The sequence below is a fragment of the Triticum aestivum genome, chromosome 1D, assembly GCF_018294505.1.
Source record: "Triticum aestivum cultivar Chinese Spring chromosome 1D, IWGSC CS RefSeq v2.1, whole genome shotgun sequence".
NCBI classification, from domain to species: Eukaryota; Viridiplantae; Streptophyta; class Magnoliopsida; order Poales; family Poaceae; genus Triticum; species Triticum aestivum.
The window spans coordinates 23,654,466-23,672,953 of NC_057796.1; positions in this window are offsets into that span (position 1 = coordinate 23,654,466).

The following is an 18,488-nucleotide window of genomic DNA, read 5'->3' on the forward strand; positions in this document are numbered from 1 at the left end:
ACTTAACCATCTTTGATTAACGAGCTAGTCAAGTAGAGGCATACTAGGGACACTATTTGTCTATGTATTCACACATGTACTAAGTTTGCGGTTAATACAATTCTAGCATGAATAATAAACATTTATCATGATATAAGGAAATATAAATAACAACTTTATTATTGCCTCTAGGGCATATTTCCTTAAGTCTCCCACTTGCACTAGAGTCAATAATCTAGATTACATTGTAATGATTCTAACACCCATGGAGTCTTGGTGCTGATCATGTTTTGCTCGTGAGAGAGGCTTAGTCAACGGGTCTGCAATATTTAGATCCGTATGTATCTTGCAAATCTCTATGTCCCCTTCCGACACTTGATGATGGACGAAATTGAAGTGTCTCTTGATGTGCTTGGTTCTCTTATGAAATCTGGATTCCTTCGCCAAGGCAATTGCTCCAGTATTGGCACAAAAGATTTTCATTGGATCTGATGCACAAGGTATGACACCTAGATCGGATATGAACTCCTTCATGCAGACTCCATTTGCTGCTTCCGAAGCAGCTATGTATTCGGCTTCACACGTAGATCCCGCCACGGCGCTCTGCTTAGAACTGCACCAATTGACAGCTCCACCGTTCAATATAAACACGTATCCGGTTTGTGACTTAGAGTCATCAGGATCAGTGTCAAAGCTTGCATCGACGTAACCATTTACGACAAGCTCTTTGTCACCTCCATAAACGAGAAACATATCCTTAGTTCTTTTCAGGTATTTCAGGATGTTCCTGACCGCTGTCCAGTGATCCACTCCTGGATTACTTTGGTACCTCCCTACTATACTTATAGCAAGGCACACATCAGGTCTGGTACACAGCATTGCATACATGATAGAACCTATGGCTGAAGCATAGGGAATGACTTTCATTTTCTCTCTATCTTCTGCAGTGGTCGGGCATTGAGTCTCACTCAATTTCACACCTTGTAACACAGGCAAGAACCCTTTCTTTGCCTGGTCCATTTTGAACTTCTTCAAAATCTTATCAAGGTATGTGCTTTGTGAAAGTCCAATTAAGCGTCTTGATCTATCTCTATAGATCTTGATGCCCAATATATAAGCAGCTTCACCGAGGTCTTTCATTGAAAAATTCTTATTCAAGTATCCTTTTATGCTATCCAGATATATTGTATCATTTCCAATCAACAATATGTCATCCACATATAATATCAGAAATCCTACATAGCTCCCACTCACTTTCTTGTAAATACAGGCTTCTCCAAAAGTCAGTATAAAACCATATGCTTTGATCACACTATCAAAACGTTTATTCCAACTCCGAGAGGCTTGCACCAGTCCATAAATGGATCGCTGGAGCTTGCACACTTTGTTAGCATCCTTTGTATCGATAAAACCTTCTGGTTGCATCATATACAACTCTTCTTCTAGAAATCCATTCAGGAATGCAGGTTTGACATCCATTTGCCAAATTTCATAATCATAAAATGCGGCAATTGCTAACATGATTCAGACAGACTTAAGCATCGCTGCGGGTGAGAAAGTCTCATCGTAGTCAACTCCTTGAACTTGTCAAAAACCTTTCGCAGCAAGTCGAGCTTTGTAGATAGTAATATTACCGTCGGCGTCAGTCTTCTTCTTGAAGATCCATTTATTCTCGATGGCTTGCCGATCATCGGGCAACTCAACCAAAGTCCACACTTTGTTCTCATACATGGATCCCATCTCAGATTTCATGGCCTCAAGCCATTTTGCGGAATCTGGGCTCATCATCGCTTCCTCATAGCTCGTAGGTTCATTATGGTCTAGTAACATGACATCCAGAACAATATTACTGTACCACTCTGGTGCGGATCTTACTCTGGTTGACCTACGAGGTTCGGTAGTAAGTTGATCTGAAGTTTCATGATCACTATCATTAGGTTCCTTAGTAATTGGTGTAGGAATCACTGGAACTGATTTCTGTGATGAAGTACTTTCCAATTCGGGAGAAGGTACAATTACTTCATCAAGTTCTACTTTCGTCCCACTCACTTCTTTCGAGAGAAACTCCTTCTCTAGAAAGGATCCATTCTTAGCAACAAATATCTTGCCTTCGGATCTGTGATAGAAGGTGTACCCAACAGTCTCCTTTGGGTATCCTATGAAGACACATTTCTCCGATTTGGGTTCGAGCTTATCAAGTTGAACCTTTTTCACATAAGCATCGCATCCCCAAACTTTCAGAAACGACAACTTGGGTTTCTTGCCAAAGCACAGTTCATAAGGTGTCGTCTCAATGGATTTAGATGGTGCCCTATTTAACGTGAATGCAGCCGTCTCTAAAGCATAACCCCAAAATGATAGCGGTAAATCTGTAAGAGACATCATAGATCGCACCATATCTAATAAAGTGCGGTTACGACGTTCGGACACACCATTACGCTGTGGTGTTCCAGGTGGCGTGAGTTGCGAAACTATTCCACATTGTTTCAAATGCAGACCAAACTCATAACTGAAATATTCTCCTCCACGATCAGATCGTAGAAACTTTATTTTCTTGTTACGATGATTTTCTACTTCACTGTGAAATTCTTTGAACTTTTCAAATGTTTCAGACTTATGTTTCATCAAGTAGATATACCCATATCTGCTCAAATCATCTGTGAAGGTCAGAAAATAACGATACCCGCCGCGAGCATCAACACTATTGGACCGCATACATCAGTATGTACAATTTCCAACAAGTCTGTTGCTCGCTCCATAGTTCCAGAGAACGGAGTCTTAGTCATCTTGCCCATGAGGCATGGTTCGCAAGTATCAAGTGATTCATAATCAAGTGATTCCAAAAGCCCATCAGCATGGAGTTTCTTCATGCGCTTTACACCAATATGACCTAAACGGCAGTGCCACAAAAAATTGCACTATCATTATTGAACTTATATCTTTTGGCATCGATACTATGAATATGTGTATCACTACTATCGAGATTCAGCAAAAATAGACCACTCATCAAGGGTGCATGACCATAAAGATATTACTCATATAAATAGAACAACCATTATTCTCTGATTTAAATGAATTACCGTCTCGCATCAAACAAGATCCAGATATAATGTTCATGCTCAACGTTGGCACCAAATAACAATTATTCAGGTCTAAAACTAATCCCGAAGGTAGATGTAGAGGTAGCGTGCCGACCGCGATCACATCGACTTTGGAACCATTTCCCACGAGCATCGTCACCTCGTCCTTAGCCAATTTTCGCTTAATCCGTAGCCCCTGTTTCGAGTTGCCAATATGAGCAACAGAACCAGTATCAAATACCCAGGCGCTACTGCGAGCATTAGTTAAGTACACACACAAATCAATAACATGTATGTCAAATATACCTTTCATTTTGCCATCCTTCTTATCTGCCAAATACTTGGGGCAGTTCCCCTTCCAGTGACCAGTCCCTTTGCAGTAGAAGCACTCAGTCTCATGCTTAGATCCAGACTTGGGCTTCTTCACTTGAGCAGCAACTTGCTTGCCATTCTTCTTGAAGTTCCCCTTCTTTCCTTTACCCCTTTTCTTGAAACTAGTGGTCTTGTTGACCATCAACACTTGATGCTCCTTCTTGATTTCTACCTCTGCAGCCTTTAGCATCGCGAAGAGCTCGGGAAATGTCTTATCCATCCCTTGCATATTATAGTTCATCACGAAGCTTTTGTAGCTTGGTGGCAGTGATTGAAGAACTCTGTCAATGACACTATCATCAGGAAGATTAACTCCTAGTTGAGTCAAGTGGTTGTGGTACCCAGACATTCTGTGTATATGTTCACTGACATAACTATTCTCCTCCATCTTGCAGCTATAGAACTTATTGGAGACTTCATATCTCTCAATCCGGGCATTTGCTTGAAATATTAACTTCAACTCCTGGAACATCTCATATGCTCCATAACGTTCAAAACGTCGTTGAAGTCCCGGTTCTAAGCCGTAAAGCATGGCACACTGAACTATCGAGTAGTCATCAATACGCGTCTGCCAGGCATTCACAATGTCTGCAGTTGCTGGCGCGGGTGGTACACCTAGCGGTGCTTCCAGGACGTAATTCTTCTGTGTAGCAATGAGGATAATCCTCAAGTTATGGACCCAGTCCGTGTAGTTGCTACCATCATCTTTCAACTTAGCTTTCTCTAGGAACGCATTAAAATTCAACGGAACGGTAGCACGGGCCATTTATCTACAACAACATAGACATGCAAAATACTATCAGGTACTAAGTTGATGAGAAATTAAAGTTCAATTAATCATATTACTTAAGAACTCCCACTTAAATAGACATCCCTCTAATCATCTAAGTGATCACGTGATCCAAATCAAGTAAACCATGTCCGATCATCACGTGAGATGCAGTAGTTTTCAATGGTGAACATCACTATGTTGATCATATCTACTATATGATTCACGCTCGACCTCTCAGTCTCAGTGTTCTGAGGCCATATCTGCATATGCTAGGCTCGTCAAGTTTAACCCGAGTATTCTGCGTGTGCAAAACTGGCTTGCACCCGTTGTATGTGAACATAGAGCTTATCACACCCGATCATCACGTGGTGTCTCGGCACGATGAACTGTCGCAACGGTGCATACTCAGGGAGAACACTTATACATTGAAATTTAGTGAGAGATCATCTTATAATGCTACCGCCGTACTAAGCAAAATAAGATGCATAAAGGATAAACATCACATGCAATCAATATAAGTGATATGATATGGCCATCATCATCTTGTGCCTTTGATCTCCATCTCCAAAGCACCGTCATGATCACCATCGTCAACGGCTTGACACCTTGATCTCCATCGAAGCATCGTTGTCGTCTCGCCAACTATTGCTTCTACGACTATCGTTACCGCTTAGTGATAAAGTAAAGCAATTACATGGTGATTGCATTTCTTACAATAAAGCGACAACCATATGGCTCATGCCAGTTCCCGATAACTGTTACAAAACATGATCATCTCATACAACAATTTATATATCATCACGTCTTGACCATATCACATCACAACATGCCCTGCAAAAACAAGTTAGACGTCCTCTACTTTGTTGTTGCAAGTTTTACGTGGCTGCTACGGGCTTAGCAAGAACCGTTCTTACCTACGCATCAAAACCACAACGATTTTTTGTCAAGTGTGCTGTTTTAACCTTCAACAAGGACCGGGCGTAGTCACACTCGATTCAACTAAAGCTGGAGAAACAGACACCCACTAGCCACCTGTGTGCGAAGCACGTCGGTAGAACAAGTCTCATGAACGCGGTCATGTAAGGGCCGCTTCATCCAACAATACCGCCGAATCAAAGTATGACATGCTGGTAAGCAGTATGACTATTATCGCCCACAACTATTTGTGTTCTACTCGTGCATATAACATATAAGCATAGACCTGGCTCGGATGCCACTGTTGGGAACGCAGTAATTTAAAAAAACTCCTACGATCACGCAAGATCTATCTAGGAGAAGCATAGCAACGAGCGGGGAGAGTGTGTCCACGTACCCTCGTAGACCGAAAGCGGAAGCGTTATATCAATGCGGTTGATGTAGTCGTACGTCTTCACGATCCGACCGATCTCAGCACCAAACGTACGGCACCTCCGTGTTCAGCACACATTCAGCTCGATGACGTCCCTCGTACTCTTGATCCCGTTGAGGCCGAGGGAGAGTTCCGTTAGCATGACGGCTTAGTGATGGTGATGATGAAGTTACCGGCGCAGGGATTCGCCTAAGCACTACGACGATATGACCGAGGTGGAATATGGTGGAGGGGGGCACCGCACACGGCTAAAGATCAACTTGTGTGTCTATGGGGTGCCCCCTGCCCCCGTATATAAAGGAGCAAAGGGGAGGCTGGCCGGCCCTCATAGGGCGCGCCCAAGGGGGGGAATCCTAATCCTACTAGGAGTAGGTTCCCCCCTTTCCTAGTCCAACTAGGAGAAGAAGGAAGGAGGGGGGAAAGAGAAGGAAGGAGGAGGCGCCGCCCCTCCCCCTAGTCCAATACGGACTAGGCCCATGGGGGGCGCGCGGCCAGCCCTTGGCTGCCCCTCTCTCTCTCCCCTTGGCCCAATAAGGCCCATTACTTCTCCGATGGTTCCGATAACCCTTCCGACACTCCGATTTTTATCCTGTGACCCCCAGAACTCATACGGTGTCCGAATAACATCGTCCAATATATCATTCTTTATTTCTCGACCATTTCGAGACTCCTCGCCATGTCCGTGATCACATCCGGGAGTCAGAACTACCTTCGGTACATCAAAACACATAAACTCATAATACCGATCATCATCGAACGTTAAGCGTGCGGACCCTACGGGTCCGAGAACTATGTAGAGATGACCGAGACTCATCACCGGTCAACCAATAGTGGAACCTGGATACTCATATTGGTTCCTGCTGGAAATATGCCCTAGAGGCAATAATAAAATGGTTATTATTGTATTTTCTTGTTCATGATAATTGTCTATTGTTCATGCTATAATTGTATTAACTGGAAACTGTAATACATGTGTGAATACATAGACCAAAACATGTCCCAAGTAAGCCTCTAGTTGACTAGCTCGTTGATCAATAAATGATTATGGTTTCCTGACCATGGACATTGGATGTCATTGATAACGGGATCACATCATTAGGAGAATGATGTGATGGACAAGACCCAATCCTAAGCATAACACAAGATCGTGTAGTTCGTTTGCTAAGAGCTTTTCTAATGTCAAGTATCATTTCCTTAGACCATGAGATTGTGCAACTCCCGGATACCGTAGGAATGCTTTGGGTGTACCAAACGTCACAACGTAACTGGGTGGCTATAAAGGTGCACTACAGGTATCTCCGAAAGTGTCTGTTGGGTTGGCACGAATCGAGACTCGGATTTGTCACTCCGTATGACGGAGAGGTATCTCTGGGCCCACTCGGTAATGCATCATCATAATGAGCTCAATGTGACTAAGAAGTTAGCCACGGGATCATGCGTTACGGAACGAGTAAAGAGACTTGCCGGTAACGAGATTGAACGAGGTATTGGGATACCAACGATCGAATCTCGGGCAATTAACATACTAATAGACAAAGGGAATTGTATACGGGATTGATTGAATCCCCGACATCGTGGTTCATCCGATGAGATCATCGTGGAACATGTGGGAGCCAATATGGGTATCCAGATCCCGCTATTGGTTATTGGCCGGAGACGTGTCTCGGTCATGTCTGCATGGTTCCCGAACCCGTAGGGTCTACACACTTAAGGTTCGGTGACGCTAGAGTTGTTATGGGAAATAGTATGTGGTTACCGAAGGTTGTTCGGAGTCCCGGATGAGATCCCGGACATCACGAGGAGTTCTAGAATGGTCCGGCGGTGAAGATCGATATATTGGACGAAGGGTATTGGAGTCCGGAAGTGTTCCGGGGTACCAGGCTATGGCCAGCATGACCGAAAGGTGTTTCGGGAGCCCCGACAAGTGCTGGAGGGCCTCATGGGCCAAAGGGGAAGGGGCAAACCAGCCCACTAAGGGGTGGTGCGCCCCCCACACCCTTTCCCACGTTACTTGGGGAGGTGGGGCGCCTCCACCTGGCTTGGGAGGCAAGTCTCCACCTGCTTGGCTTGGGGGCAAGTCTCCCTAGGATTTTCCCTAGGGAGATCCAATCTGCTTGGCCGCCGCCCCTAGGGAAACCCTAGGGCGCCTCCCCCTCTCCCCTTGCCCCTATATATAGTGGAGGGGTGGGAGGGCAGCCGCACCTCTTCCCTGGCGCAGCCCTCCCTCCTCATACATCTCCTCCTCCTCCTCCGTAGTGCTTAGCGAAGCTCTGCCAGAGAACCACGAGCTCCATTGCCACGACGCCGTCGTGCTGCTGGAGTTCTTCCCCAACTTCTCCTCTCCCCTTGCTGGATCAAGAAGGAGGAGACTTCCCCGGGCTGTACGTGTGTTGAACGCGGAGGCGCCGTCCGTTCGGCGCTAGATCGGATCTTCCGCGATTTGAATCGCTGCTAGTACGACTCCATAACCGCGTTCTTGTAACGCTTCCGCTTAGCGATCTTCAAGGGTATGAAGATGCACTCCCTCTCTCTCGTTGCTAGCATCTCCTAGATTGTTCTTGGTGACACGTAGGAAAATTTTGAATTATTGCTACGTTCCCCAACAGTGGCATCATGAGCTAGGTCTATGCGTAGATTCTATGCACGAGTAGAACACAAAGTAGTTGTGGGCGATGATTTGTTCAATTTGTTTGCCGTTACTAGTCTTATCTTGATTCGGCGGCATTGTGGGATGAAGCGGCCCGGACCGACCTTACACGTACACTTACGTGAGACAGGTTCCACCGACTGACATGCACTTGATGCATAAGGTGGCTAGCGGGTGTCTGTCTCTCCCACTTTAGTCGGATCGGATTCGATGAAGAGGGTCCTTATGAAGGGTAAATAGAAATTGACATATCACCGTTGTGGCTTTTGCGTAGGTAAGAAACGTTCTTGCTAGAAACCCATAGCAGCCACGTAAAACATGCAACAACAATTAGAGGACGTCTAACTTGTTTTTGCAGGGTATGCTATGTGATCTGATATGGCCAAAAGGATGTGATGAATTATATATATGTGATGTATGAGATTGATCTTGTTCTTGTAATAGGAATCACGACTTGCATGTCGATGAGTATGACAACCGGCAGGAGCCATAGGAGTTGTCTTAATTTATTGTATGACTTGCGTGTCAATGAAAAACGCCATGTAATTACTTTACTTCATTGCTAACCGTTAGCCATAGTAGTAGAAGTAATAGTTGGCGAGACAACTTCATGAAGACACGATGATGGAGATCATGATGATGGAGATCATGGTGTCATGCCGGTGACGAAGGTGATCATGCCGCGCCTCGAAGATGGAGATCAAAAGGCGTAAGATGATATTGGCCATATCATGTCACTTTATGATTTGCATGTGATGTTTGGCATGTTTACATCTTATTTGCTTAGAACGACGGTAGCATAAATAAGATGATCCCTCTCTAAAATTTCAAGAATGTGTTCCCCATAACTGTGCACCGTTGCGAAGGATCATTGTTTCGAAGCACCACGTGATGATCGGGTGTAATAGATTCTAACGTTCGCATACAACGGGTGTAAGCCAGATTTACACATGCGAAACACTTAGGTTGACTTGACGAGCCTAGCATGTACAGACATGTCCTCGGAACACAAGAGACCGAAAGGTCGAACATGAGTCGTATAGAAGATACGATCAACATGGAGATGTTCACCGATGATGACTAGTCCGTCTCACGTGATGATCGGACACGGCCTAGTTGACTCGGATCATGTATCACTTAGATGACTAGAGGGATGTCTATCTGAGTGGGAGTTCATTAAATAATTAGATGAACTTAATTATCATGAACATAGTCAAAAGGTCTTTGCAAATTATGTCGTAGCTTTCTCTTTAGTTCTACTGTTTAAGATATGTTCCTAGAGAAAATTTAGTTGAAAGTTGATAGTAGCAATTATGCGGACTGGGTCCGTAAACTGAGGATTGTCCTCATTGCTGCACAGAAGGCTTATGTCCTTAATGCACCGCTCGGTAGGCTGAACCTCGAGCGTCGTTTGTGGATGTTGCGAACATCTGACATGCACGTTTTGATGACTACATGATAGTTCAGTGCGTAATGTTGAACGGTTTAGAATTGAGGCGCCAAAGACGTTTTTGAAACGTCGCAGAACATATGAGATGTTCCAAAGACTGAAATTGGGATTTCAGACTAGTGCCCACGTCAAGAGGTGTGAGACCTCTGACAAGTTTCTTAAGCCTACAAACTAAGGGAGAAAAGCTCAATCGTTGAGCATGTGCTCAGATTGTCTGAGTACTACAATCGCTTGAATCGAGTGGGAGTTGTCTTCCAGATGAGATAGTGACGGTTCTCCAAAGTCACTGCCACCAAGCTACTAGCGCTTCGTGATGAACTATAACATATCAGGGATAGATATGATGATCCTTGAGCAACTCGCGATGTTTGACACCGCGAAAGTAGAAATCAAGCAGGAGCATCAATTGTTGATGGTTAGTAAAACCACTAGTTTCAAGAAGGGCACGGGCAACAAGGGATACTTCATGAAACGGCAAATCAGTTGCAGCTTTAGTGAAGAAAGCCAAGGTTGAACCCAAACCCTGGGAACGGTCACTGAAGCAGAACTACCCTAGATACTTGGTAAGATGAGAAGGCAGGCAAGGTCGACAGAAGTATATTGGATATACATTATATTAATGTGTACTTTACTAGTACTCCTAGTAGCACCAGGGTATTAGATACTGGTTCGGTTGCTAAATGTTGGTAACTCGAAATAAAAGGCTACGGAATAAACGGAGACTAGCTAAAGGTGAGATGACGATATGTGTTGGAAGTGTTTCCAAGGTTGATGTGATCACGCATCGCATGCTCCCTCTACCATCGAGATTTGTGTTAAACCTAAATAATTGTTATTTGGTTTTTGCGTTGAGCATAGACATGATTGGATTATGTTTATCGCAATACGGTTATTCATTTAAGGAGAATAATGGTTACTATTTTGAATAATACCTTCAATGGTCTTGCACCTAAAATGAATGGTTTATTGAATCTCGATCGTAGTGATACACATGTTCATGCCAAAAGATATAAAATAGTAATGATAGTACCACATACTTGTGGCACTGCCATTTGAGTCATGTTGGTATAAAACGCATGAAGAAGCTCCATGTTGATGGATCTTTGGACTCACTCGTTTTTGAAAAGATTGAGACATGCGAACCATGTCTATTGGTATATATGCATGAAGAAACTCCATACAGATGGATCGTTTGGACTCACTTGATTTTGAATCACTTGAGACATGCAAATCATACCACATGGGCAAGATGACTGAAAGGCCTCGTTTTCAGTAAGATGGAACAAGAAAGCAACTTGTTGGAAGTAATACATTTTGATGTGTGCAGTCCAATGAGTGCTGAGGCATGCAGTGGATATCGTTATGTTCTTGGTTCACAGATGATTTGAGTAGATGCTGAGTATATTTACTTGATGAAACACAAGTCTGAATTATTGAAAGGTTCAAGTAATTTCAGAGTGAAGTTGAAGATCGTCGTGACAAGAGGATAAAATGTCTGTGATATGATCATAGAGATGAATATCTGAGTTATGAGTTTGGCACACAATTAAGAAATTGTGGAAATTGTTTCACGACTAATACCGCCTGGAACACCATAGGGTGATGGTGTGTCCGAACATCATAACTGCACCCTATTGGATATGGTGCATACCATGATGTCTCTTATCGAATTACACTATCGTTTATGGGTTAGGCATTAGAGACAACCGCATTCACTTTAAATAGGGCACCACGCAATTCCGTTGAGACGACACCGTATGAACTATGGTTTAGAGAAACCTAAGCTGTCGTTTCTTAAAAGTTTGGGGCTGCGACGCTTATGTGGAAAAGTTTCAGGCTGATAAGCTCGAACCCAAAGCGGATAAATGCATCTTCATAGAATACCCAAAACAGTTGGGTATACCTCCTATTTCAGATCCGGAAGCAAAGTGATTGTTTCTAGAAACAGGTCCTTTCTCGAGGAAAAGTTTCTCTCGAAAGAATTGAGTGGGAGGATGGTGGAGACTTGATGAGGTTATTGAACCATGACTTCAACTAGTGTGTAGCAGGGCACAGGAAGTTGTTCCTGTGGCACCTACACCAATTGAAGTGGAAGCTTATGATAGTGATCATGAAACTTCGGATCAAGTCACTACCAAACCTCGTAGGACGACAAGGATGCATGCTACTACAGAGTGGTACGTAATCCTGTCTTGGAAGTCATGTTGCTAGACAACAATGAACCTACGAGCTATGGAGAAGCGATGATGGGACCAGATTCCGACGAATGGCTCGAGGCCATAAAATCCGAGAGAGGATCCATGTATAAAACAAAGTGTAAACTTTGGAAGAACTACTTGATGGTCATAAGGCCGTTGGGTGCAGATGGATTTTAAAAGGAAGACAGACCATGATGGTAAGTGTCACCATTAAGAAAGCTCGACTTGTCGTTAAGATGTTTTCCGGCAAGTTCAAGGAGTTGACTGCAATGAGACTTTCTCACTCGTAGCGATGCTAAGAGTCTGTTGGAATTATATTAGCAGTTACTGCATTATTTATGCAATCTTGCAGATAGGATGTCAAAACATTGTTTCCTCGACGATTTTCTTGAGGAAAGGTTGTATGTGATACAACCAGAAAGTTTTGTCAATCTTGAAAGATGCTAGCAAGTATGCAAAGCTCCAGCAATCCTTCTAAGGACTGGAGTAAGCATCTCGGAGTTGGAATGTACGCTTTGATAAGATGATCAAAGATTTTGGGTTTATACAAAGTTTAAGAGAAACTTGTATTTCCAAAGAAGTGAGTGGGAGCACTATAGAATTTCTGATGAGTATATGTTGTTGACATATTGTTGATCAGAAATGATGTAGAATTTCTGGAAAGCATACAGGGTTATTTGAAAAGTGTTTTTCAATGGAAAACCTGGATTAAGCTACTTGAACATTGAGCATCAAGATCTATAAGGATAGATCAAAAACGCTTAATAGTACTTTCAAATGAATACATACCGTGACAAGGATTTTGAAGGAGTTCAAAATAGATCAGCAAAGAAGGAGTTCTTGGCTGTGTTACAAGGTGTGAGTATTGAGTAAGACTCAAGACCTGACCACGGCAGAAGAGAGAGAAAGGACGAAGGTCGTCCCCTATGCTTTAGACGTAGGCTCTACAGTATGCTATGATGTGTACCGCACCTGAAGTGTACCTTGCCATGAGTCAGACAAGGGGTACAAGAGTGATCCAGGAATGGATCACATGATAGCGGTCGAACTTATCCTTAGTAACTAGTGGACTAAGGAATTTTCTCGATTATGGAGGTGGTGAAAGAGTTCGTCGTAAAGGGTTGCGTCGATGCAAACTTTGACACTATCCGGATGACTCTGAGTAGTAAACCGGATTCGTATAGTAGAGCAGTTAGTTGGAATAGCTCCAAGTAGCGCGTGGTAGCTGCATCTACAAGATGACATAGAGATTTGTAAAGCACACACGGATCTGAAAGGTTCAGACCCGTTGACTAGTAGCCTCTCTCACAAGCGAGATATGAACAAACCCCATGGGTGTTGGATTCATTACAACCACACAGTGATGTGAACTAGATTATTGACTCTAGTGCAAGTGGGAGACTGTTGGAAATATGCCCTAGAGGCAATAATAAAATGGTTATTATTGTATTTCCTTGTTCATGATAATTGTCTATTGTTCATGCTATAATTGTATTAACTGGAAACCGTAATACATGTGTGAATACATAGACCACAACATGTCCCTAGTAAGCCTCTAGTTGACTAGCTCGTTGATCAATAGATGGTTATGGTTTCTTGACCATGGACATTGGATGTCATTGATAACGGGATCACATCATTAGGAGAATGATGTGATGGACAAGACCCAATCCTAAGCATAGCACAAGATCGTGTAGTTCGTTTGCTAAGAGCTTTTCTAATGTCAAGTATCGTTTCTTTAGACCATGAGATTGTGCAACTCCCGGATACCGTAGGAATGCTTTGGGTGTACCAAACGTCACAACGTAACTGGGTGGCTATAAAGGTGCACTACAGGTATCTCCGAAAGTGTCTGTTGGGTTGGCACGAATCGAGACTCGGATTTGTCACTCCGTATGACGGAGAGGTATCTCCGGGCCCACTCGGTAATGCATCATCATAATGAGCTCAATGTGACTAAGGAGTTAGCCACGGGATCATGCGTTACGGAACGAGTATAGAGACTTGCCGGTAACGAGATTGAACGAGGTATTGGGATACCGACGATCGAATCTCGGGCAAGTAACATACTGATAGACAAAGGGAATGTATACGGGATTGATTGAATCCCCGACATCGTGGTTTATCCGATGAGATCATCGTGGAACATGTGGGAGCCAATATGGGTATCCAGATCCCACTATTGGTTATTGGCCGGAGAGGTGTCTCGGTCATGTCTGCATGGTTCCCGAACCCGTAGGGTCAACACACTTAAGGTTCGGTGACGCTAGAGTTGTTATGGGAAATAGTATGTGGTTACTGAAGGTTGTTCGGAGTCCCGGATAAGATCCCGGACATCACGAGGAGTTCCGGAATGGTCCGGCGGTGAAGCTCGATATATTGGACGAAGGGTATTGGAGTCCGGAAGTGTTCCGGGGGTACCAGGCTATGGCCAGCATGACCGAAAGGTGTTTCGAGAGCCCCGGCAAGTGTTGGAGGGCCTCATGGGACAAAGGGGAAGGGGAAAACCTGTTGGAAATATGCCCTAGAGGCAATAATAAATGGTTATTATTATATTTCTTTGTTCATGATAATTGTCTATTGTTCATGCTATAATTGTGTTATCCGGAAATCGTAATACATGTGTGAATACATAGACCACAACGTGTCCCTAGTAAGCCTCTAGTTGACTAGCTCGTTGATCAACAAATAGTCATGGTTTCCTGACTATGGACATTGGATGTCATTGATAACGGGATCACATCATTAGGAGAATGATGTGATGGACAAGACCCAATCCTAAGCATAACACAAAAGATCGTGTAGTTCGTTTGCTAGAGCTTTTCTAATGTCAAGTATCTTTTCCTTAGACCATGAGATCGTGCAACTCCCGGGTTCCGTAGGAGTGCTTTGGGTGTGCCAAACGTCACAACGTAACTGGGTGACTATAAAGGTACACTACGGGTATCTCCGAAAGTGTCTGTTGAGATGGCACGGATCGAGACTGGGATTTGTCACTCCGTATGACGGAGAAGTATCTCTGGGCCCACTCGGTAATGCATCATCATAATGAGCTCAATGTGACTAAGGAGTTAGTCACGGGATCATGCATTGCGGTACGAGTAAAGAGACTTGCCGGTAACGAGATTGAACAAGGTATTGGGATACCGACGATCGAATCTCGGGCAAGTAACATACCGATTGACAAAGGGAATTGTATACGGGATTGATTGAATCCTCGACATCGTGGTTCATCCGATGAGATCATCATGGAACATGTGGGAGCCAACATGGGTATCCAAATCCCGCTGTTGGTTATTGACCGGAGAGGCGTCTCGGTCATGTCTGCATGTCTCCCGAACCCGTAGGGTCTACACACTTAAGGTTCGGTGACGCTAGGGTTATAGAGATATTACTATGCGGAAACCCGAAAGTTGTTCGGAGTCCCGGATGAGATCCCGGACGTAACGAGGAGTTCCGGAATGGTCCCGAGGTGAAGAATTATATATAGGAAGTCCAGTTTCGGCCACCGGGAAAGTTTCGGGGGTTATCGGTATTGTATCGGGACCACCGGAAGGGTCCCGGGGGTCCACCGGTTGGGTCCACCTATCCCGGAGGGCCCCATGGGCTGAAGTGGGAAGGGAACCAGCCCTTAGTGGGCTGGGGCGCCCCCCCTTGGGCCTCCCCCTGCGCCTAGGGTTGGAAACCCTAGGGGTGGGGGGCGCCCCACTTGGCTTGGGGGGGAAGCCACCCCCCTTTCCCCTTGGCCGCCGCCCCCCCTTGGAGATCTGATCTCCCAGGGCCGGCGCCCCCCCGAGGGACCCTATAAATACTAGGGGAGGGAGGGCAGCAGCACTACAGCCCCTGGCGCCTCCCTCTCCCCCTGCAACACCTCTCCCTCTCGCAGAAGCTTGGCGAAGCCCTGCCGAGATCCCGCTGCATCCACCACCACGCCGTCGTGCTGCTGGATCTCCATCAACCTCTCCTTCCCCCTTGCTGGATCAAGAAGGAGGAGACGTCGCTGCTCCGTACGTGTGTTGAACGCGGAGGTGCCGTCCGTTCGGCACTCGGTCATCCGTGATTTGGATCACGGCGAGTACGACTCCATCAACCCCGTTCATTAGAACGCTTCCGCTCGCGATCTACAAGGGTATGTAGATGCACTCCTTTCCCCTCGTTGCTAGTATACTCCATAGATGGATCTTGGTGATGCGTAGGAAATTTTAAAATTCTGCTACGATCCCCAACAGTGGCATCATGAGCCAGGCCTATGCGTAGTTACTATGCACGAGTAGAACACAAAGCAGTTGTGGGCGTAGATGTTGTCAATTTTTCTTGCCACTACTAGTCTTATCTTGTTTCGGCGGTATTGTGGGATGAAGCGGCCCGGACCGACCTTACACGTACGCTTACGTGAGACAGGTTCCACCGACTGACATGCACTAGTTGCATAAGGTGGCTAGCGGGTGTCTGTCTCTCCCACTTTAGTCGGAACGGATTCGATGAAAAGGGTCCTTATGAAGGGTAAATAGAAATTGGCATATCACGTTGTGGTTTTACGTAGGTAAGAAACGTTCTTGCTAGAAACCTATACAAGCCACGTAAAAACTTGCAACAACAATTAGAGGACGTCTAACTTGTTTTTGCAGCATGTGCCTTGTGATGTGATATGGCCAGAAGATGTGATGAATGATATATGTGATGTATGAGATTGATCATATTCTTGTAATAGGAATCACGACTTGCATGTCGATGAGTATGACAACCGGCAGGAGCCATAGGAGTTGTCTTTATTTTTTGTATGACCTGCGTGTCATTGAATAACGCCATGTAAATTACTTTACTTTATTGCTAAACGCGTTAGCCATAGAAGTAGAAGTAATCGTTGGCGTGACAACTTCATGAAGACACAATGATGGAGATCATGATGATGGAGATCATGGTGTCATGCCGGTGACGAAGATGATCATGGCGCCCCGAAGATGGAGATCAAAGGAGCAAAATGATATTGGCCATATCATGTCACTATTTGATTGCATGTGATGTTTATCATGTTTTGCATCTTATTTGCTTAGAACGACGGTAGTAAGTAAGATGATCCCTTATAATAATTTCAAGAAAGTGTTCCCCCTAACTGTGCACCGTTGCGAAGGTTCGTTGTTTCGAAGCACCACGTGATGATCGGGTGTGATAGATTCTAACGTTCGCATACAACGGGTGTTGACGAGCCTAGCATGTACAGACATGGCCTCGGAACACACGCAATACACTTAGGTTGACTTGACGAGCCTAGCATGTACAGACATGGCCTCGGAACACGGAGGACCGAAAGGTCGAGCATGAGTCGTATAGAAGATACGATCAACATGGAGATGTTCACCGATCTTGACTAGTCCGTCTCACGTGATGATCGGACACGGCCTAGTTAACTCGGATCATGTTTCACTTAGATGACTAGAGGGATGTCTATCTGAGTGGGAGTTCATTGAATAATTTGATTAGATGAACTTAATTATCATGAACTTAGTCTAAAATCTTTACAATATGTCTTGTAGATCAAATGGCCCACGTTTTCCTCAACTTCAACGCGTTCCTAGAGAAAACCAAGCTGAAAGATGATGGCAGTAACTATACGGACTGGGTCCGGAACCTGAGGATCATCCTCATAGCTGCCAAGAAAGATTATGTCCTAGAAGCACCGCTAGGTGAAGCACCCATCCCAGAGAACCAAGACGTTATGAACGCTTGGCAATCACGTGCTGATGATTACTCCCTCGTTCAGTGCGGCATGCTTTACAGCTTAGAACCGGGGCTCCAAAAGCGTTTTGAGAAACATGGAGCATATGAGATGTTCGAAGAGCTGAAAATGGTTTTCCAAGCTCATGCCCGGGTCGAGAGATATGAATTCTCCGACAAGTTCTTCAGCTGTAAAATGGAGGAAAATAGTTCTGTTAGTGAGCACATACTCAGAATGTCTGGGTTACACAACCGCTTGTCTCAGCTGGGAGTTAATCTCCCGGATGACGCGGTCATTGACAGAATCCTTCAGTCGCTTCCACCAAGCTACAAGAGCTTTGTGATGAACTTCAATATGCAAGGGATGGAAAAGACCATTCCTGAGGTATATTCAATGCTGAAATCAGCGGAGGTGGAGATCAAAAAGGAACATCAAGTGTTGATGGTGAATAAAACCACTAAGTTCAAGAAGGGCAAGGGTAAGAAGAACTTCAAGAAGGACGGCAAGGGAGTTGCCGCGCCCGGTAAGCCAGTTGCCGGGAAGAAGCCAAGGAATGGACCCAAGCCTGAGACTGAGTGCTTTTATTGCAAGGGAAGTGGTCACTGGAAGCGGAACTGCCCCAAGTACTTAGCGGACAAGAAGGCCGGCAACACCAAAGGCATATGTGATATACATGTAATTGATGTGTACCTTACCAGTACTCGTAGTAGCTCCTGGGTATTTGATACCGGTGCGGTTGCTCATATTTGTAACTCAAAACAGGAGCTGCGGAATAAGCGGAGACTGGCGAAGGACGAGGTGACGATGCGCGTCGGGAATGGTTCCAAGGTCGATGTGATCGCCGTCGGCACGCTACCTCTGCATTTACCTACGGGATTAGTTTTAAACCTCAATAATTGTTATTTAGTGCCAGCTTTGAGCATGAA